General features: G+C 41.8%; 1 protein-coding gene across 2 annotated transcripts in view; it reads left to right on the forward strand.

Annotated features, from left to right (window-relative positions):
- Positions 1-23125, forward strand: part of sgk2a (serum/glucocorticoid regulated kinase 2a) — a 62515-nt gene that overhangs the window by 8069 nt on the left and 31321 nt on the right. For both annotated transcript variants that reach the window (XM_063074369.1, XM_063074361.1), the window contains exon 2: positions 10291-10368. The gene's annotated coding sequence lies outside the window, so the exon portion shown is untranslated. The remainder of the gene's footprint in view (positions 1-10290; positions 10369-23125) is intronic.

Consider the following 23125-nt stretch of genomic DNA (forward strand, 5'->3'; position numbering starts at 1 on the left):
AATATACTATGGTCACGTGGTCGATGTTTAGAGATCTCTTGCGGGATGTAAGGGATAAATTTGTCCCGGTGAGGAAGATAAAGAATGGTAGGGTGAAGGAACCATGGGTGACAAGTGAGGTGGAAAATCTAGTCAGGTGGAAGAAGGCAGCATACATGAGGTTTAGGAAGCAAGGATCAGATGGGTCTATTGAGGAATATAGGGAAGCAAGAAAGGAGCTTAAGAAGGGGCTGAGAAGAGCAAGAAGGGGGCATGAGAAGGCCTTGGTGAGTAGGGTAAAGGAAAACCCCAAGACATTCTTCAATTATGTGAAGAAAAAAAGGATGACAGGAGTGAAGGTAGGACCGATTAGAGATAAAGATGGGAAGATGTGCCTGGAGGCTGTGGAAGTGAGCGAGGTCCTCAATGAATACTTCTCTTCGGTATTCACCAATGAGATGGAACTTGATGATGGTGAGGACAATATGAGTGAGGTTGATGTTCTGGAGCATGTTGATATTAAGGGAGAGGAGGTGTTGGAGTTGTTAAAATACATTAGGACAGATAAGTCCCCGGGGTCTGATGGAATATTGCCCAGGCTGCTCCACGAGGCGAGGGAAGAGATTGCTGAGCCTCTGGCTAGGATCTTTATGTCCTCGTTGTCCACGGGAATGGTACCGGATGATTAGAGGGAGGCGAATGTTGTTCCCTTGTTCAAAAAAGATAGTAGGGATAGTCTGGGTAATTATAGACCAGTGAGCCACGTCTGTGGTGGGAAAGCTGTTGGAAAAGATTCTTAGAGATAGGATCTATAGGCATTTAGAGAATCATGGTCTGATCAGGGACAGTCAGCATGGCTTTGTGAAGGGCAGATCGTGTCTAACAAGCCTGATAGAGTTCTTTGAGGAGGTGACCAGGCATATAGATGAAGGTAGTGCAGTGGATGTGATCTATATGGATTTTAGTAAGGCATTTGACAAGGTTCCACACGGTAGGCTTATTCAGAAAGTTAGAAGGCATGGGATCCAGGGAAGTTTGGCCAGGTGGATTCAGAATTGGCTTGCCTGCAGAAGGCAGAGGGTGGTGGTGGAGGGAGTACATTCAGATTGGAGGATTGTGACTAGTGGTGTCCCACAAGGATCTGTTCTGGGACCTCTACTTTTCGTGATTTTTATTAACGACCTGGATGTGGGGTTAGAAGGGTGGGTTGGCAAGTTTGCAGACGACACAAAGGTTGGTGGTGTTGTAGATAGTGTAGAGGATTGTCAAAGATTGCAGAGAGACATTGATAGGATGCAGAAGTGGGCTGAGAAATGGCAGATGGAGTTCAACCCAGAGAAGTGTGAGGTGGTACACTTTGGAAGACAAACTCCAAGGCAGAGTACAAAGTAAATGGCAGGATACTTGGTAGTGTGGAGGAGCAGAGGGATCTGGGGGCACATGTCCACAGATCCCTGAAAGTTGCCTCACAGCTGGATAGGGTAGTTAAGAAAGCTTATGGGGTGTTCGCTTTCATAAGTCGAGGGATAGAGTTTAAGAGTCGCGATGTAATGATGCAGCTCCATAAAACTCTGGTTAGGCCACACTTGGAGTATTGTGTCCAGTTCTGGTCACCACACTATAGGAAGGATGTGGAAGCATTGGAAAGGGTACAGAGGAGATTTACCAGGATGCTGCCTGGTTTACAAAGTATGGATTATGATCAGAGATTAAGGGAGCTAGGGCTTCTCTCTTTGGAGAGAAGGAGGATGAGAGGAGACATGATAGAGGTGTACAAGATAATAAGGGGAATAGATAGAGTGGATAGCCAGCGCCTCTTCCACAGGGCACCACTGCTCAATACAAGAGGACATGGCTTTAAGGTAAGGGGTGGGAAGTTCAAGGGGGATATTAGAGGAAGGTTTTTTACTCAGAGAGTGGTTGGTGCGTGGAATGCACTGTCTGAGTCAGTGGTGGAGGCAGATATACTAGTGAAGATTAAGAGACTACTAGACAGGTATATGGAGGAATCTAAGGTGGGGGCTTATATGGGAGGCAAGGTTTAAGGGTCGGCACAACATTGTGGGCCGAAGGGCCTGTACTGTGCTGTACTATTCTATGTTCTATGTTATGTATATTGCATATATTAGTATAATGTATATTAATACATTTGTGCTTTGTGCGTGGTAGGTCATGTTTGACCAATCTATTGGAGTTTTTCGAGGAGGTTACCAGGAAAGTGGATGAAGGGAAGGCAGTGGATATTGTCTACATGGAGTTCAGTAAGGCCTTTGACAAGGTCCCGCATGGGAGGTTAGTTAGGAAAATTCAGTCGCTAGGTATACATGGAGAGGTGGTAAATTGGATTAGACGTTGGCTAAATGGAAGAAGCCAAAGAGTGGTAGTAGAGAATTGCTTCTCTGAGTGGAGGCCTGTGACTAGTGGTGTGCCACAGGGATCAGTGCTGGGTTCATTGTTGTTTGTCATCTGTATCAATGATCTGGATGATAATGTGGTAAATTGGATCAGCAAATTTGCTGATGATACAAAGATTGGAGGTGTAGTAGACAGTGAGGAAGTTTTTTAGAGCCTGCAGAGGGACTTGGACCAGCTGGAAAAATGGGCTGAAAAATGGCAGATGGAGTTTAATACAGACAAGTATGAGGTATTGCACGTTGGAAGGACAAACCAAGGTAGAACATACAGGGTTAATGGTAAGGCACTGAGGAGTGCAGTGGAACAGAGGGATCTGGGAATACAGGTACAAAATTCCCTAAAAGTGGCGTCACAGGTAGATAGGGTCGTAAAGAGAGCTTTTGGTACATTGGCCTTTATTAATCAAAGTATTGAGTATAAGAGCTGGAATGTTATGATGAGGTTGTATAAGGCATTGGTGAGGCCGAATCTGGAGTATTGTGTTCCGTTTTGGTCACCAAATTACAGTAAGGATATAAATAAGGTTGAAAGAGTGCAGAGAAGGTTTACAAGGATGTTGCCGGGACTTGAGAAACTCAGTTACAGAGAAAGGTTGAATAGGTTAGGACTTTATTCCCTGGAGCGTAGAAGAATGAGGGGAGGTTTGATAAAGGTATATAAAATTATGATGGGTATAGATAGAGTGAATGCAAGCAGGCTTTTTCCACTGAGGCAAGGGGAGAAAAAAACCAGAGGACATGGGTTAAGGGCGAGGGGGGAAAAGTTTAAAGGGAACATTAGGGGGGGCTTCTTCACACAGAGAGTGGTGGGAGTATGGAATGAGCTACCAGACGAGGTGGTAAATGCGGGTTCTTTTTTAACATTTAAGAATAAATTGGACAGATACATGGATGGGAGGTGTATGGAGGGATATAGTCCGTGTGCAGGTCAGTGGGACTAGGCAGAAAATGGTTCGGCACAGCCAAGAAGGGCCGAAAGGCCTATTTCTGTGCTGTAGTTTCTATGGTTCTATATAACTATATGTTTATATATGTATTTGTAATTTATAGTTTTAAGTATTGCACTGTACGGCGACAACAAAACAACTGATTCACAAGATGTCAGTAATATTAAACCTGATTGTGAATCTGATTCAATATAATGCTGCTAAGTATTCTCAAGCTGCAGAAACTAGCATTCACAGTTTAAATCGATTCCAATTCTTTTCCAGATTGCAAAGATGAAGAGTCATTGAGGGACAAAATTACTGTTCATCTGAATATATGGCTTGAATCTTTAGCTATTTAAAAAAAAATCAAAGACCCCAAGGCCAGTTTAGGAAATAGATTTTTAAATCTTTAAAATTCCTTGTCAGCAATAAATACTGCACATGGCTATCAAAACACTCATTCATTGGTAGCTTGCCTGCAACTCCGGATGCGTTTCCAAGAATGAGGGTGTTAATGGCATCATCGCTGAAGTAAGTCATTGGAGAGAGAGAGAGAGGCTCTCCGTTGGCTGGGGGTCAGCCACAGATGTTGTGTCCTATCTGTCTACATAGTCAGGGCAGTGTGGAGAGTGGCTTCCCCACCCCATGCAGATGATGAATTCAAAGGAACAGCAGAGACTGATACAGCTTGGCACCAGCGGCCTAGTAGGACTTGCCAGTCAGCGTTGAACTCAACATAGGACTGCCTTAGGGACTCCAGCTCCGGATTTTCCCTTCAGGCCTTCCCATAAGTGGGTATAGTCACAAGGCAGTGGAAGTTTGAGATCAGAGTTTTCCTTCTCCTAGATGAGCTGCCAGCCATGGCTGACGAGCCCCATCTGCCCAAAGTGACTGGTTATAAGGCAGCAGTAGCCTGCACTTGCCCCTTCTGACAGCAGAGGTGGTTCCTTCAGGTTTAGTAGCTAAGCCACACGGGAAGGTCAGGAGCTGCACTTGGTTGTCAGAGGCTATTTGAGACGCATGCCATTGGGAGCATTTAGTAGGTAGTGGGAGTTCATGCGCGGCTATAACAACCTGAAGGAATCAATAAGTCATTACGGCATTCTATACTGAGGATACTTCACTGACAGCACTGACATACCCTCCCTGCTGCTGTACAGGAGGCTGAGTTCCTGGGACCTGCACATACCCTTAACCCTCCTTGTTGCTGAGTTCTGCAATGTTTGGGAACGTGTTGCAATGAAATGACTTTTGGCTCAGTACGGAGAGGATGCCATGAGTCTGGTACATTGGAATGAAACCCAAAACCAAAAACCAAAAGATCAATTCCCTCCTACATCTTAATAGCTATTACATTTTACTGTAATTGACACTGTTTGATGTGCGCTAATACAGTTCTGAACTAAGTGACTGGCTTACCCAATAGAGCGGCCACACATCACTGGTACCAGGCACTGAACTTACTGTATTATGATCTGACTTTGATCAGAAAATCACTGCCCTTTATTCATTCATGGGATGGGAACATCAGCATCATTGCTCCACCTCTAATTTCACAGGGAGAGCATGCAAACTCCACATAGACAATGCCGGAGGTCAAGACTGAACCCAGCTTTGCCTCTAATTTCTCCCCGAGAGTGCCTGGCAAAGCCACTTCAAAGAGAGTCTGGAGTCACAGTTATCGTCACAGACGGATTAGCAGAGAAACAGGTTCTTCAAGTTCTCACCAGCTATCAATTTTTTAACACTAACCCTACACTAACCTATTTAATTCTCTACGTATTCCCATTAACTCCCACATTCCACCCCTAGCCCCCAAGTTTCTACCACTCACACATGCTGCAGGAAAGTTACTGTGGCCAGTTAACCCACCAATCCACATATTTTTGGAATAGAGCATAGAAAACCTACAGCACAATGCTTTGCCAAACATGTACTTACTTTAGAAATTACCTAGCATAGTAGAGTACAGCACTGGACAGGCTCTTTGGTCTACAGTGTTGTGCTGAACCAGCTAAGAAGCAAATCAAAACCACCTCCTACCTACACAATGTCCATATCCCTCCACCTATCTAAAAACTCTTAAAAGCCTCTAATGTATTTGCCTCTACCACCACACCAGGCAGCACTTTCTAGGCTCCCAACACTCTTTAAGTAAAAAAATTACCCCTCACATCCTCTTTGAAGCCACCCCACCCCCTCACCTTCAATGCACGCCTTCTGGTGTTAGATATTTCAACCCTGGGAAACAGATACTCCCTGTCCACCCTATCTCTGCCTCTCATAATCTTATGAACCTCAGTCTGATCTCCCCTCAGCCTCCACCACTCCAGAGAAAACAACCCAAGTTTACCTCACCTCTCATGACAGCACAGGCCCTCTAAACCAGGCAGTATCCTGGTAAACTTCTTCTGCACTCTCTCCAAAAACTCAACATCCTTTGTCTAGTGGGATTGAAAAGATAATTGAGCACCTGGAGGAAGCCTTCACGGGCCCCACACAGACAACACTGGCGGTCAGGATAATTAAGCAGCCATGATGGAATGGCAGAGCAGACCAAGGGGCTGAATGGTATGATTCTGCTCTTATGGCTTATTGTCTTCTGGACTGAACCCAGGTCACTAGAGCTGAGAGGCAGCTGCATCACTCTGCTGACCTCGGTATGAGGAAGTAACTCCACTAACTTTGCCACTGTGCTGCCGTACAGGTCAGCTATATGCTGGATCTGGAAAAAGATGTAGGCTATATCTGCTAAGAAAGGGATATTTCCAGAGGCTCCAGCACCTTCGACAAGAACACTACCTGACTCCGTGGATTAATTTGCAAAATGCATTTACAAAGATTAGGATTATGTGTATTGTAATTAACAAAGTTATGAAGTGACTAGGATTGATGTAGACCAGGGATTTCCAACCGTTTTTATGTCATAGACCAATACCAATAAGCAAGGGGTCCATAAACCCCATTGTAGACAGTTGCTTGATGGTTCAATATTGAAACAAGACAGCCACATAGTGATAAACAGAATGGCAGAACAGATTTGAGGGATTAAATGGTATTTTCTAATTCATATTCTCATGTTCCTCTCTGTGTTTATTATCTAGCTTCAGCTAATTCAGGGGTTCCCAACCTGGGGTTCATGGACCCCTTGGTTAATGGCAGGGCTTCATGGCATAAAAAAGGTTGGGAACGGTTGAGCTAACAGGTTGTGAATGAGTACACATTCTGATAGTGTTGAACTCAGTTACAATGATCATGGCTGGAACTAATTCCTTCCTGAGCAAGGATCTGGACCCACTGCAATTTGCCTACAACATTTCTACAGCAGATGCAATCTCACTGGTTCTCCATTAAGCCTTGGACCACCTAGATAACAGCAATACCTACTTCAGACCGCTGCCCACTGATTACAGCTCAGTGGTCATCACCATTATCCCCTTAGTGCTAATCAACAAGGTTCAAAACCTGGGCCTCTGTACCTCTCTCTGCAGCTGCATACTTGACTTCCTCAATCACTCAGTATGGATTGGAAATAACATCTCCTCCTTGCTGACCGCCAACACAGATGCACCTCAAGGGATGTGTGCTTAGTCCACTGCTCTACTCTACATTCATGACTGTGTGGCTAGGCATAGTTCAAAGGCCATCTATAAATTCACTGATGACACTACTGTTGTTGGCAAATTCAGATAGTGATGAGTAGGTGTACAGGAGTGAGACTGTGGTGTCGCAACAATAACATTAATCTCAACTTCAGTAAGACCGAGGGATTGATTGTGACCTTCAGGAAGGGGAAGTTGAGGGAGCACACATCAGTCCTCTTCAGGGGGTCAGCAATGGGAAGAATGAGCAGCTTCAGGTTCCTGGATTTCAAAATCTCCGAGGGTCTATCCTGGGCCAAACATGTTGATGCAATCACACAGAAGGCACACCAGCAGCTATACTTCATTAAGACTTTGAGGAGGTTTTTATGTCACCAAAGGTTCTAGCAAATTTCTGTAGGTGTACCGTGGGCAGCATTCTGACTGGATGCACCACATCTGGCACGGAGGCTCCAATGCACAGGATCAGTAAAGGCTGCAGAGGGTTGTAGGCTGAACCAGCTCCATCATGACCACTAGCCTCCTCATCATCGAGGACATCTTCAAAAATGCGGCATCCATCCATGAAGACCTTTACCATATGGGAGATTCCTCCTTCTCGTTCATACCATCAGGGAGGTGGAGCAGGAGCCTGAGGATGCACATTAACCCTTTAGTTTGAACAGCTTCTTCTCCTCTGCTGTTGGATTTTTGAACAGTGCTTGATCCTATGATACCTCATTAGTTTACACTGTTTTTGCACTTTTTACACATTCTTTATTGTAATTTTTTTATGTATTGCACTATGCTGCTGCCATAAGACAACAAATTTCACAGTGTATGCCGGTGATAATAAGCCTGATTCTGATTCTGATTCTGTTTTTGATTTTGTATAGCAATAGACAATAATACACGTGCAGATCATATGAGATTGTTTAATGTATTCACAAACAGGCAGAAACAAGCATGTTCTTGAGCTTCTGACCATTTTAGTTCAGAGGCAGCTTGGTTATGTTAAAACCTGTGTGGGTAACATCTCACTGATGACTGGTTTGTGCAAAGCTGGTTCACTGTAAGCCATGCCTTTGTGTCATTATCCAAAATCAGAATCAGGTTTATTATCGCTGACATACGTCGTGAAATTTGTTGTTTTGCAGTAGCAGTACAGTGCAACAGATAAGTTGCTAAAGGGAGTATATGTGACAAAAATAGTGAAGTAGTGTTCATAGGTTCATGGGCTATTTAGGAATCTGATGGCAGAGGGGAAGAAGTTGTTCCTAAAACATTGAGTGTGTGTCTTCAGGCTCTGGTTCCCCCTCTCTGCAGGTAGTAATGAGAAAAGAACATGTCCTGGGCAGTGAGGGTCCTTAATAATGGATGTCACCTCCGTGAGGCATCGCCTTTTGAAGATACACTTTATATACTGGTGCCACACAGCATTAAATGACTTTGCTGAACAACTGTCCTTATTGAGTCATAGAAAACTACAGAACAGAAACAGGCCCTTTGGCCCACCTAGTCCATGTCAAACCATTTAAACTGCTTAGGCCATTGACCTGGACCTGGACCATAGTCCTCCATACCCCTCCTATCCATATACTGTACCTATCCAAGCTTCTCTTAAACAGTGAAATCAAAATATTTCTTCTTTATGAAATAATACTCCTTCATTAATTGGGATTTATTCAAACAACTCAAAGAATGACTACATAAATTCAAACAAGATGCATTAACTATTTAGTTTCAGAATCCTTTCAGTTACACAATTCTTTGGCTTATATTTACAACTTACAAAACCTACTAACTGTGTTTATTTATCTCCCAGTCTCGATAAACCTAACCAGGGTTCAATCTTGGCAAGTTCTTCTCTAACTCAAAGTCTTCTTCTGTGGACAGTCTTCGGAGTCACTGCTGTGAAGTTATCTCAGAAGGCAGCCTTTACACATCACATCACATACCTTAGAGTCATTGCCTAGTTCCCTATCGATAATTATATGGCTATAAGTCCATTCCTTATCCATACAAGTATAAGTTTTTTAACTCCTTTAAATTCCTGCTGCCATCCCACAGTTACCTCAACCATAGTTCCTCAGTTGTCAGAGTGTCTACGCTTTTGCAATTTATCGGGGTGTCCCTTTCACAAGATGTCAGTTCTCAGCATATCTATATTTGCTTCCTCTGTTCTCCAATTCTTATGCCAGGTTTTGACTCAAAAATTCAACAGTCCTTTTACCCTCTCCCTTCACAAATGCTCCTCAACCACCGAGTTCCTCCAGCAGATTTTTGCATTGCAAAACTGCGCAAACTTTCACGGTACTGTGACTTTAGAAATGGATTTTCTGATGCATTAAGGAACAGGCTTGTATTTGGCATGCATAGTCAAACACTCAACCATAAGCAGACATTTAGCAGTGATTAAATGTTCACTTGTTTGCAGTCTGCATGTTTAACTGTTCATATATACGTTAACTGCTGGAGCAGTTTCACGTGCGCTCTCTGCGGTCGATCATGAGGATTCGATGGCAGGACCTAATCACCAACCAGGAAGTCCTTGACAGAGCCAACAGCACAAGCATTGATGCAAGGATCCTCCAGGCCCAGCTACGCTGGACTGACCATGTAATCCGCATGGGTGAAACAAGAATCCCCAGGCAGCTGCTTTACGGTGAGCTTGAGCATGGCAGTCGCAATCAGGGACACCTCAAAAAAAGATTCAAAGACAATCTGAAATCGTACATCAAATGGGCAGACCTCCAGCCTCGACAATTTGAGGTGTCCACAGCTGACAGGGCTGCGTGGTGCGTCCTGACCAGAAAAGCTGCATCTGACTTTGAGGATGACCGAAATCAGCGCCTTGCAGCAGCATGAGACCGACGCCTCAAAGCTGTGTATGCACCAGTTCTAACAACCGCCATTCCATGTCCAACCAGCAACTGCGTGTGTGCTTCGACCTTCGACCTCTGAAGCCGCATGCATATCCACAGATGACTGCACAATGTTTAGTCTTCCTCGGACCCCGAGAGACAACCACCACCACCATATAGGTTCAGTTAGCATTTTGTCCTATTCAGTAATTCATGCAATCCATCATCTTTAATTTAAAAGTTTATAAAATGCAACTAAATAAGTTCATGTTGATGATACTATTTTTCAATAGGCTGATAATGAAATTATCACTAAGTATCTGGTAGTACAGAATTGCAAGATAGGAAAGTGAAGGTTTTTAATATATTCCATTAGGATAGGCAAAAAGTTGACTGTTGAAGATTGCAATGCAAATTTTGCAAGAGTGGAAGAATGTTTTTTTTATATCTCAGGTTTGTGTTTATGTAAATAGTTTCCTGACCTTGTCAGACAGCCTGATCTCTCACATTCTTCGCCTGGCAGCAGCAAGACTAACAGCGGCTCATTATCATCTGTCGAGAAGCAGAAGGCTCCCACTTTCACAAGATTTACCCATTGAAGGTACAGTACATGCCTTTAAATTATATCCTTTGTGCTCAGTCACCTTCAGTCTAAAATACATCATTAAATTGCTGATTCTTGGCTGTAAGTATAGTACGATAATGGCCTTGTGAACCACAGTGAGATGTCCTAGCATGTTATAAGTACAGATTGTTGTTGTCACCTGAGGACTGAAGCTTCTTGGCAATTATGAAGCAGATATTTAACAATGATTACGTGTTCACTTGTTTGCAGTCTGCATCGTTAACTGTTCGTATTTAGGTTAAGTTAGCATTTTGTACTTGTGACTGCCAACAGTTAATGTGATAGAATAATATGGCAAAAATATTCATTCAATTGTGTAAAACTGAGAGAAATGCCAGTATGAATTAGCTATTAGGTACAATGATGCTTCACTGGGTCTCAGTGTCTTTGGTTTAATCTCCAATTCTGTTTGGATCGTGGCATATACATGGTAAAATAAATGGTCCAGGTCAGTGAGGCACACAAGGCATCATGGGGGGGAGGGGTTGAGAGAGCAGGAATATGGCATTGCAATAACGAGGCAGCAATGATTGTACTGAGCCGGCCAGTGTTGTAGTGGCATCCGTACCAGCCCTCAGGGTGAGTGGTCCCCGGTTCAAATCCAGCCAGCCCCTTGCACACTTTTCATCTGTGCCTGACTGAGCGTCGAGCTAGCAACCCAGAAAGAAACGGCAAGGTTGCTGCCCAATGCACCACAAGGCACGGAAAGGCACCAACTAATTAATGATAGTTTTGAATGGCAGAGGAGGGTCATGCTCCAGATTTTTTTTATGTTCTACGCTGCAATATTATATATATATATACACACACACACACACACACACACACACACACACACACACACATATATATATATATATATTTACATACACACACACATTAGAATTACGTTTGTACAAATTATCCAAATGCTGCTGTTCTTTTCTTTGGAAAAATATCAATATTGACCTTCAGCTGAATAGCTATATGGAAACGAGAAGTTGCTTTTCCAGATAGCTTGCTGCTTTAGTGTCTGAATAAACCACCAGCTGATAATACTGATGGTATTAACGGGTAAATCCATATTTATAACCTCACCAATGCATGGGCACAAAGGCCGGTGGGGGGGATGCTCTTCCTTCCCACCTCACCATTGCTGTGATATAAAATTAATCTTGGAGTTAGAAGATTGAAGTTATAAGACTGTTATCAGTACCGTGGGCCCTTACAGTAAAATTCACATTCTGTCTCCACTCTCCTCCATGACATCATTAACAAAAGAAACTACTTTGCCATTGAAATGTTCCACAACAAATTCTGATCATCATCAAACCTGGTCTGCGAAGTCCCCAGGAAATTCAGCAATACTAATGGACACTTATTAAACTTAACTATACTTAATTTAAAATCTTGAGAAATTGAAACAGTATTCATCTGATGTATGAGTATCTGTAGTGAATACAGCCCACTCCATCACAGTAAAAGCTCTCCCCACCATTGAGCACATCTACAAGGAGCACCGCCACAAGGAAGCAACATGTTTTATCAAGGACCCCCTCCATCCACGCACTCTTCTCCCTGATGACAAAGAGAAGTAGGTACAGGAACGGTTATTACGCTTCAACCATCAGTTTCCTGAACCAGCGTGGACAACTGTTCTACTCATTTTATACTTATGACTATGAGGCTAAGCACAGTGTCAATGCCGTATTTAAGTTTGCTGAGAACACCACTGTCGTTGGCTGAATCATATATCGGATGGAGGTTGAAAGTCTGGTTGAGTGGTGCCACAACAACCTCTCACTCAACATCAGCAAGAGCAAGTCATTGATGATTAACTTCAGGAGGAGGAAACTGGACATCCATGAGCCAGTCTTCATCAGGGGATCAGAGGTGGAGAGGGTCAGCAACTTTAAATTCCTCAGTGTTATCATTTCAGAGGATCTCTCCTGAGTCTAGCACATAAGGCACTTCCAAAGAAAGATCAGCAGTGCCTCTACTTTATTTGAAGTTTGTGAAGATTCAGCATGTCATCAGAAATTTTCACCTACTTCCGTGTGTGGTAGAGAATATATTGACTGGTTGCATCACGACCTGGTATGGAAACGCCAATGTCCTCTTAACAGAAAAGCCTACAAAAGTTATGAATGCAGCCCAGTCCATCATGGGTAAAGCCCTCCCGGCCATTGAACACATCTATATGGAATACTGTTGCAGGAAAGCAGCATCCATCATCAAGGACCTCCACCATCCAGGTCATGCTCTCTTCTCACTGCTGCCTTCAGGAAGAAGGTACAGAAGCCTCAGGGACCACATAACCAGGTTCAGGAACATTTATTACTCCACAACCATTAGGCTCTTGAACCAAAAGGGTTAACCAGTCAACTTTACTTACCCCATCACTGAACTGTTCCCACAATCTATGAACTCACTTTCAAGGACTATACAACACTTTTTCTTGATATTTATTGCCTATTTATTTATTATTATTATTTTGTTTACTTTCTCTTATTTTGTATTTGCAGTTTGTCCATCCTTTTGAGGGCAACCTTTCATTGACTCTATTGTGTTTCCAAATGTACTGTGTATGCCCTCAAAAAACAAATCTCAGGGTTGCATATGGACTCACTTTCAAGGACTCTACAAGTCATTTTCATGATTTTATTTGCTATTTGATTATTATTATTATTATTAATATTTGTTTTTTTTTGTATTTGCACAGTTTGTGTTCTTTTGGACACCAATTGTTAGTCTTTGTGTGTAGTATATCACTGATATTGTTGTATTCCTTTGTTCAACTGTGAATGCCCACAAGAAAATAAAGCTCAGGGTAGTGTATGGTGACATGTACGCTCTTTCATAATAAATTTAATTTGAACTTTGAACTTTGCACATTTCTGAGGTGAAAAGGTTCATCCCCTGATTTCAGACATTAAATAGATTTGAGACATACAGTAAAAAAAAATCACAACTTATTTTACAGGCTGTATACTAAGCTAGTTGCTTTCTGCTAAACCAAAGTCTTGGGAGTTAAACCTTCATTCTCACTTACATAATTGCGTTGAGAGAGCAAGGATAATTTGCTGTTGACTCCAACTGTACTGTGATCATGAGGTGAAACCTCTAATTATAGTTTGACCAGTTTTCTTAAGCAGTGCATGTAAAAATGTAGATGTAGCAACTTATAATGGAATATGTAAATAATATAACATCTGTCATGAAAATTACACTAAATTTAGTGCTTGGCACTCTGATCCAATTGTGCCTGCTCCTGGAGGGACAGCCAGTCCTAATCCACAAATGCAAGCCCCAAGGATAACATTATTGAATGTGCTGTTCTTCCTTTCTTGTTTTATAATCTGGGTTATATTTCAAATGTATACTGGTCTTGGTGGGTCCACAGCATTATGCTTGGAATCCAAGGATCACATTATGAGAAGAGATCAGAGAAACAGGGTTATATTCCCTCAAGTTTGAAAATTTTAAATTAATTTTGATGTTTTCAAGAGAATAAGAAAAAGATGGTGGGATTGGTTGAGTGCAACTACTTCCACTCTTTGTGGAATCAGACAGGTGGGAATGAACAGTCTAAAGTTAAAAGAAGACATTTCAGGATGTTAGGAATGCCTCCGGCACATCTTTGAATGTATTGCTCATTAATGCAAATGGCGCACTTCACTGTATGTTTCAATGTATATGTGATAAATAAATCGGAATCTGAATATGAACCTGAACATTTCAAAATGCATAGTGTGGTAGGAGTTTGGATTTTCCTTTGACAAATAGCAATAGATGGTAGTTTCACTTGTTACTCTTAAGCAGAGATTGTTTTTTTATTTTGCCTACCGATGGAATTAGGGGATGTGGGGGCAAAAAGAGTTTATAAGTTGATTATGAGTTATCATCAACCTTTATTTCATTGGATGATGCTGGAGTCTTAAAGTCAAATAGCCTATTTATATATTTTCCCCTAAGATTCACAAGGATGTTGCTGGGACTAGAGGACTTGAGTTGTAAGGAGTGACTAGATAGGCTGGGATTGTTTTCCTTGATGCAAAAGTAGACTGCAGTGGTAACCTTATAGATGTTCATAAAATCATAAGGATCATCACAGTTTTTGCCAGGGTACTAGTATCTAAAAGCAGCTAGCATTGGTTTACAGTTGCTTAAAAATGCATTCAGCCCACAAACTATATTCATATCTTACTGTCCCATTCTCCAAATTTAAAATATGTTGAAGTAGGATTTTTGATCCAATCTGGAAAACATTGTGCATCATGTTAATTCAAAACAAAATTTCCAAAACCTGTTAACAATTTACTAAAAATTCAAAACCAGCATTGTGAAGCTGAAAATGTGTTCATCCCCTTAGTAATTACTACGCTCGCATTCCTACTTTACCAGCCCATCCAGTTTGATAATGTAGAAAACTGGAGGATAACCTGTTTTCAATGAATTCATAAGAATAAATATCCCTTCTCTTTGTAAGGTCCAATAGTAAGGCAGATTTTCAGCAGACCAAACCAAAATGAAGACAGAAGTGCATTCAAAATAAGTCAGGGAAATAAAAATAGAGAAGCACAAATCTGGAGAAGGGTACAAGGCCATCTAAGAGGCACTGAATGTACCTCAGAGCTCAGTGAAATCCATCATGAAAAAGTGGAAAAATTAGGAAACCACAGCCACACGCCTGAGATCAAGCCGACCCTCTAAAGTTCATCGGCAGAGAAGAGGCTATGTGACACCAACAGTCACTCTGAGTGAGCTGCAGAAATCAGTGGCTGCAACTAGAGATGAAGTTCACAGTTCCACAATCTCTAAGGCCTTGCAAAAAAAGGCTATTTATGGAAGAATAGCAAGTAAGAAGCCCTGTCTTAAAAAAGAACAGATCCTTGCCTGACAAGGCTTTGCAAAGTGTCACAGAAGATCTGTAAAGATGTGGAAGAAGGTCTTTTGGTCAGATGAGACTAAAGTGGAACATTTTGGCCTCAACATTGAGCGATACGTGTAGCGTAAATATAATAATGTGCATCAGTCACGTAACACCATCTCTACTGTAAAGTATAGTGCTAAAGGGATGCTTTTCAGCAGCAGGGACTGGAAATCTGGCCGGGATTGATAAGAAGTCGAATACTGCTAAATACAGAGAGATCCTGGATAAAATTCTTTTAACCTCTGCCAGAAAGCTTAAACTGGGGTGGAAGTTCATCTTTCAGCAGGACAATGACCCAAAGCGCACTGCCAGAGCAACCACACAGTGGCTTCAAATGAAGAAAATTGATGTCCTTGAGTGTCCCAGTCGGACTCCTGTCCTTAACCTGATCAAACAACTCTGGCAAGACCTCAGGATTGATGTCCACCAGCACTACCCAATTAATCTGGCACAGCTTGCACAATTTTGCAAGGAGAAATGGGCAAATCTTGCTCTATCATATTGTTAACCAAAAGGACTACTGGCTGTAATAGTTGTGTGAGGTGGTTCATCCAAGTACTGAGCAGAGGGTGAAGAATACTTTTGAATTGCTTTACAAGATTCCTTGTTTTTTTGGAGCATGTGATCCACAAATAAAAATTCTCAGTTAATTTGATCAAAATCCCTGGTTGTAATACTCATTTATGTGAACAAAGCGTTGGGAGCACTGTAAGGTGAAATTTGTGTGAGATCATAAAACTTCAAGTGGTTTCCTGAATTAGCATATCAGTTAGCACAATGCTTCTCCCTCCTGCCAAAGGCACCGAAGTATTCGAGCTCTCACGACCAAACTAGGTAACAGTTTCTTCCCCAAAGTCATCAGACTCCTCAATACCCAGAGCCTGGACTGACACCTCTATTTATTTATAATTATAAACCTTCTGCCCTCTACTGTTCATATTGTCTTGTTTATTATTTATTGTAATGCCTGCACTGTTTTGTGCACTTTATGCAGTTCTGGGTAGGTCTGTAGTCTAGTGTAGTTTTGTGTTGTTTTTCACATAGTTCAGTGTAGTTTTTGTATTGTTCATGTAGCACCATGGCCCTGAAAAACGTTGTCTTGTTTTTATTATGTACTGTACCAGCAGTTATGGTCGAAATGACAATAAAAAGTGACTTGACTTGACTTGACTTTACTGCACAAGCAATCACTGATCAGGGTTCAGTTCCTGCAGCTGTCTGTAAGGAGTTTGTACGTTCTTGCTATGACCACATGGGTTTCATCTGAGTGTTCTGGTATACTCCCACATTCCCAACTCTATGGTTACGGTTAGGGTTAGCGTTGGTGAGTTATGGACGTTGTTATATTGGCACTGGAAACGTGGTAATACTTGTGGACTCCCTGCAGTACAATCCTCAGAGTGTGTTGGGTATTGATGCAAATGATGTATATCACTGTGTTTTAATGTACATGTGACAAATAAAGCTAATCTTTATCTTTGTGCTTTGACTTTCTTGGAAGCTGATGATATCTTAACTCTTCTAAAAATAGTTGATGAGTTCATACACGGACATACCCAATTTATTGGGAAGGTTTTTGGCTGGATAAATTGACAGTTTATTCCTCTTCATAGATGCTCCCTGACATGCTGAGTTCCTCCAGCATTTTGGTGTGTGTTCGTCTGGATTTCTGGCATTTGCAGAATATCTTCTATTTGCACACAAATCATAGACTTTCTCACTGATTTGTGAATTGCTTCAATTTTAACTCTGATTTATCATTGGCCTTTTCTGCAATTTTACCTCCTCTCATTTCATAGATGGTGATTTTGTATTGGGCATTGAGGAGTTTGCAATGCAGTCTGGTCAAGGCATTTCCAACTCTCATTAATAACCCCTCTGGGTTCTTGAATGCAACAACATAGGGTTGCATTTGTACAGAAGTCCCTTCAATGTTTCCCTTTTCCTGGCAGTAAGCCATGTAATTACACCAGGGCTAGCAAGCTCTGCAAACACTCATGGGGATGTACAGTAAACACTTCAAACTGATGAAAACCGAAACCAAATGCCATTGTTATTTTTTTAAAGAGGCACTGCTGATTTTAGTCAGTACATAACTTTGAAATTCTAAAATAAGATGTTTTGTTAACTTTTCTATAGAAAGTCATCTTCTTTTTAAAATCTTAATTTGGAAAAATACTTCCCTTCTGATCAACTTTTTCTCAATTGGGTTATCTGTAGTTTAAACTTCTGATACTGTGTGAGTACAGAGATTCCAAGCTGGAAATTGGAACATCTGTAATCAGAATCAGGTTCAATATCACTGACTTATGATGTGACATCTGTTGTTTTGCAGCAGCAGTATATTACAATACATAAAAAACTATAAATTACATTAACAAGTATACATATATATATAAAATTAAATTTAATAAGTAGTAAAAGAAAGGTAGTGTTTAAGGGTTGGATCATTGTCCATTCAGAAATCTGATGACAGAAGGGAAGAAGTTGTTCCTAAAATGTTGAGTGTGTGTACCTTCAGGCTACTGTCCTTCCTCTCTGATGGTAGTAAATACTAAGAAGGGAGCATACTCTGGGTGATGGGAGTCCTTAAAGATGATGCTGCCTTTTTGAGGCATCACATTTTGAAGATGTCCTTGGCCAGTGCCCATGATAGAACTGGCTGAGTTTGCAATGCTTAGTCTGATACTGTGCAGTGGCCCCTCCATATCAAACGGTGATGAAACCAGCTGGAATGCTCTCCATTTGCTAGTGTTTTTGGCGACATACCAAATCTCCTCAAACTCCTTATAAATATAGCCGCTGACATGCCTACTTCGTAAGTACATCAATATGCTGGGCCCAGAATAGATCTTCAGAGATGTTGACACCCAGGTACCTGAAACTGCTCACCTTTCCAGTGTTGATCCCTCTTGATGATGATAAGTCAGTGATATTGAACCTGATTCTGATTACAGATGTTCCAATTTCCAGCATGGAATCTCTGTACTCACACAGTATCAGAAGTTTAAACTACAGATAACCCAATTGACAAAAAGTTGATCAGAAGGGAAGTATTTTTCCAAATTAAGATTTTAAAAAGAAGATGACTTTCTTTGTGTGTGTTCCTTTGACTTCCCCTTCCCGAAGTCCACAAACAAATTCCTTGGTCTTACTGATGTTCAGTGCAAGTTTATTGCGACATCATTTCTCTTTCAGCATTTTTATTTTACTAACCAGTTTATTACCTGTGACTTTTACATGCGTAATACAGCTATTATTATATAACATTTTAACAACAGTTGAAGAATACATAACAATTCTAAACTGCTGACACAATTCCCTCCTATAGCTAACAAAGTGGCCACTGAGTACATGTTCACGGTCTTCTGCTGCTGTAGCCAAATCATTTCAAATTGACGTGTTGTGCGTTCAGAAGTAGTCCTCTGCACACCACTGTTGGTTATTTGAGTTGCTCTCCCCTTCCTGTCAGCTTGACCCAGTCTGGCCCTTCTCCTCTGATCTCTCTCATTAACAGAGAGTTTTTGCCCACAGCACAGCCGCTCACTGGAAGTCTTACATTATTTTTCACATCATTCTCTGTAAACTCTAGAGACTACTGTTGTGAGTCAGCAGGAGGTCAGCAATTTCTGAGATACTCAGATCACCCCGTCTGACACCAACAATCATTCTGTGGTCAAAGACACTTAGAAATCATTCCTTTCCCATTTTAATGTTTGACCTGAACAGCAACTTAACCTCTTGACCATGTCCACATGCTTTTATGGATTGAATTGCTGCCACATGATTGGCTGATTAGATATTTGCATTAATGAGCAGGTGTCAGGTGTGCCCAATAAAATGGCCACTGATTGTATACATGTTTAACAGAAGGTCTACAGATCATCTTCTTGAGTATTGTATTGAAACTAAATGTTATGGCATATTGTTTATATAAAAACCATTAAGTTATGTTTATACTACAAAGCTGATGTAGTTTCTCTATCCCTGGTTCTGACTTGACTGTGGAAGTGGAGTCCACGAGCATTCTCATTCCTTCACTACCCTTCTAACCTCAAGCAGCCATAAAAACTTGCATTTTATATTTTTTAAGTATACCTCGCTTTAATGGGTCACAAATACTGATTATAAATTTGTTTTGGATCTCCTAATCATCAGAAAAGCTTAGCCAGAACATTCAGTGGCATGAGAACATCCACCCGCTATGCTAAAAATACTCAAAATCTTATTTGTTTACTAGGTGGAAACTCCAAGTGTATGTAAGTACACATAGACACAGATCATCTGAAAAAACAAGATCATATTGGAACTGGACAACATTCACATGCTTGATTTGAACAGTAACTACATTTACACATATTTAACCAGAGGCTACATCACAATTGCAACCAATAGAAACAGAAGGGCAATGCCCTAATCTACCACATTAATCAAAATGAGTCTTTTATTGTGCCTCAACCACTTTTCTGCTCTTGATGACACATTGTTTTACTATTAATTAACATGAGAAATTATCCGATCAAGATTTAAAAGATCCTGAAGGGTATTGACGGGGTAGATGCTGTGAGGATATTTTCTCTCATGAGGGAATGGAGAAAAAGAGCCAAAGTCTCAGAATAAAGTTACCCGAAAATGACTGATATATATTCTGTCTCTCAGAGAGTTGTGAATTGTTGGAATTTTCTGTAGTATCAGACTGCGGATGCTGAACTACTGAATGTATTTCAAGACTTAGAGAAAGTTTTCTATTGTAAGTGTTACGTACCCCGTAACTGGGTTGCCAAACCAGCAGAAATGGACCACTAGTTGGAGTCTAGATTACTAGGAACTAATAAAGTTTTATTAAAGAAATAAGTAACACAGTACTCTAATCATAAGGATATAAATGCAACAGATTAGCAATGATAATACACACATGTACACAGAACTAGGGTAATAGGAATCAAACCAAGCTCTATCGCAGTCCAGGGGTAAAATGATCAGTCTTAAGTGATGCAGAGTTCAGTTCAGCTTAGTACAGTTCACAGTAATCGCTGTTGTGCCATTGGAGAGAAAGAGAGGGGGAAATTGCAGTTTGATTCAGTCAGACCTTTGATGTCTTCGCAGTTGGTTTTCAGGCGGACCCTCTTATGTCTTCTATCCCGCTGTGGTCACCGACTGTGACCCCTCCGTTTCGGATACGACCGTTCTTCCGCGGTGAACCCGGCACCTAGGCAAGGGCGGACACACACACCAGGTTCCCACCGATTGTACCTTTACACCCTGTGAGTCTATGGTCAGTTCCCGCGAACCGGACCTCCAAACTCCCGCCAGCTTGTGGGGGCACACCACTCTTCCAGGGTCTCGTTATCTCGTGATCTCATGGTGTGTCGTGCCTTAGCGAACCTGTTCTTTTTATCCCCCCGCTGGGGTATTGCCTGTCCATCAAACTTCAAACAGTTCAGGTTCAAAGCAACCGGTCTGTCAATATTCTGAATTGTGTTTCTTTTCTGTTAATCTCTCTCTCCTCTCTCGTTAATATTTTGAACATTTCTCCATTGTCTCCCTTATCTCTCTCATTAGCATCAATCGTCTGATAACTTGGTTTGGCGTCACACTCCTATTCTTCAAAGGATTTTTACCGGGGTAAAAATTATGGGCATGAATACATTATTAGATACACACTAATATACAGGGTCATCAGCTATTTGGCTAATACAGAGAACTTTAAGTTTTCAACACCTTGACAGACAGTCAGCAATCACATTGTCTGTTCCTTTTATATGTTTTATTTTAATATCAAATTCCTGTAAGACCAGGCTCCAACTTAGCAACCTTTTGTTTTTATCCTTCATAGTGACCAAAAACACTAATGGGTTGTGATCAGTGTAAATTACCAGAGGTTTCCGTGCCAGACAAATATAAACCTCAAAATGTTGTAATGCTAGTATGATGGCCAGTAATTCCTTTTCCACAGTGGAATAATTTCTCTGATGGATATTAAATTTCTTAGAAAAATATGCCACTGGGTGGTCAACCCCCTCTTTGTCTGTCTGCAACAGCACCGCCCTGGCTGCTTCATCGCTAGCATCTGTTGCTAGGGAGAAGGGTTTTGAAAAGTCAGGCGCATTTAGCACAGGATGGTGACACAGAATCGCATTTAGACTCTCGAAGGCCTGTTGACAAAGGTCGTTCCACACAAACTTCGCATTCTTTGGCAAGAGTTTAGTAAGAGGGAGGGTAATATCTGCAAAGTTTTTGCAAAACTTCCGATAGTACCCTACCATCCCCAAGAACCTTCTCAGGGCTCTCTTGTCTGTCAGAGTGGGGACTTCAGAGGTAGCCTGCACCTTAGCCTGCATCGGAGCCAGCTGCCCCTGTCTTACAACAAATCCCAGATAAGTGAACTTTCCATGGCCGAATTCACTTTTTGTGAGGTTCACTGTCAGGTTGGCTTCCGACAGCCTCTTAAACAGCTCCTCTACTGCCACAATGTGCTCCTCCCACGTGTCACTCCAGACCACTAAATCGTCAATATACGCTTTAGCCCTTTTATCACTGAATTAATCATCCTCTGGAAGGTCCCTGGGGCGTTTTTCATGCCAGAAGGTAAAACATTATACTTGTATAACCCGGATGGAGTGACAAATGCTGAGGTTTCTCTAGCCCGGTTGGTTAAAGGAACGCACCAGTACCCTTTCAGCAAATCGATCTTTGTGATGTACTTAGCGCTCCCCACTTTATCGATGTAATCGTCTACCCTTGGGATGGGGTACACATCAGTTTTTGTGATGGCGTTCACTTTTCTGTAATCTGTACAGAATCGTATGCTCCCATTGACTTTCAGGACAACCACACAGGGGGACGCCCATTCCGATTTGGATGGCCTAATAATATCTGTGGCTAGCATGTGTTCAATTTCTTTCTCCACTAGCTTGCCCTTCTCCAAGTTCATCCTATAGGGGTGTTGCTTAATAGGCTGATCTGAGGTGACAACAACATCATGCACCGTCCCTTTGCATCGCCTCGGGACATCCGGACATACGTCTGCGTGCTGGTTAATTAGCTTTATCAGTGGCTCACTCTGTTCAGGGGTTAAGTGAGAGACCTTAGCAGCAAAATTGGCCAAAACGATAGAGTTCTCCAATCTGGTCGGCACCATATTCATCTTTTCAAGATGGGTTTTCCTGGTATCATCTGACACCCCAGTCTCATTAATTTTCATGATAACACCCACTAGATCTGCTTTCTGATCATGGTAAGCTTTTAGCATGTTAATGTGTACCAACTGTGTGGGTTTACGCCTGTCCGGCATTTCGATAACATAATTCAAAGGGTCTATCTTTTTAATCACTTTGTACGGACCATGGAATCTCGCCTGGAGGGGGTCGGTTACCACTGGGAAGAACAAAGACCGGATCGCCCACTTGAAACACTTGTTCGTGGGTATGCCTATCATACCATTGTTTCATTTTAGTTTGGGAGTGTCGTAGATTTTCTTTGGCAAGGTCACAGATCCTTTTAAGCCTCTCATGAAATTTTAAAACATAATCAATCACATTAACTTGGACTGCCGGACTGGACCATTGCTCTTTCAGTAAGGTCAGGGAGACCTCAGGGCCAATGACCGAAGACGAGCTCGAATGGGCTGAACCTCAATGACTCCTGAACCGTGTCCCTTACGGCAAATAGCAAAAGAGGCAAAGCATCATCCCAGCCCCTAGCGTTCTCTTAACAGTAAATTTTAATCATGGTCTTTAATGTTGCGTGGAATTGTTCCAACGCCCCTTGGGACTCTGGGTGGTACGCGGAGGCCAAAATCTGCTTTGCTCCCATCTCATC

The sequence above is a fragment of the Mobula hypostoma genome, chromosome 2 (genome assembly GCF_963921235.1).
Source record: "Mobula hypostoma chromosome 2, sMobHyp1.1, whole genome shotgun sequence".
NCBI classification, from domain to species: Eukaryota; Metazoa; Chordata; class Chondrichthyes; order Myliobatiformes; family Myliobatidae; genus Mobula; species Mobula hypostoma.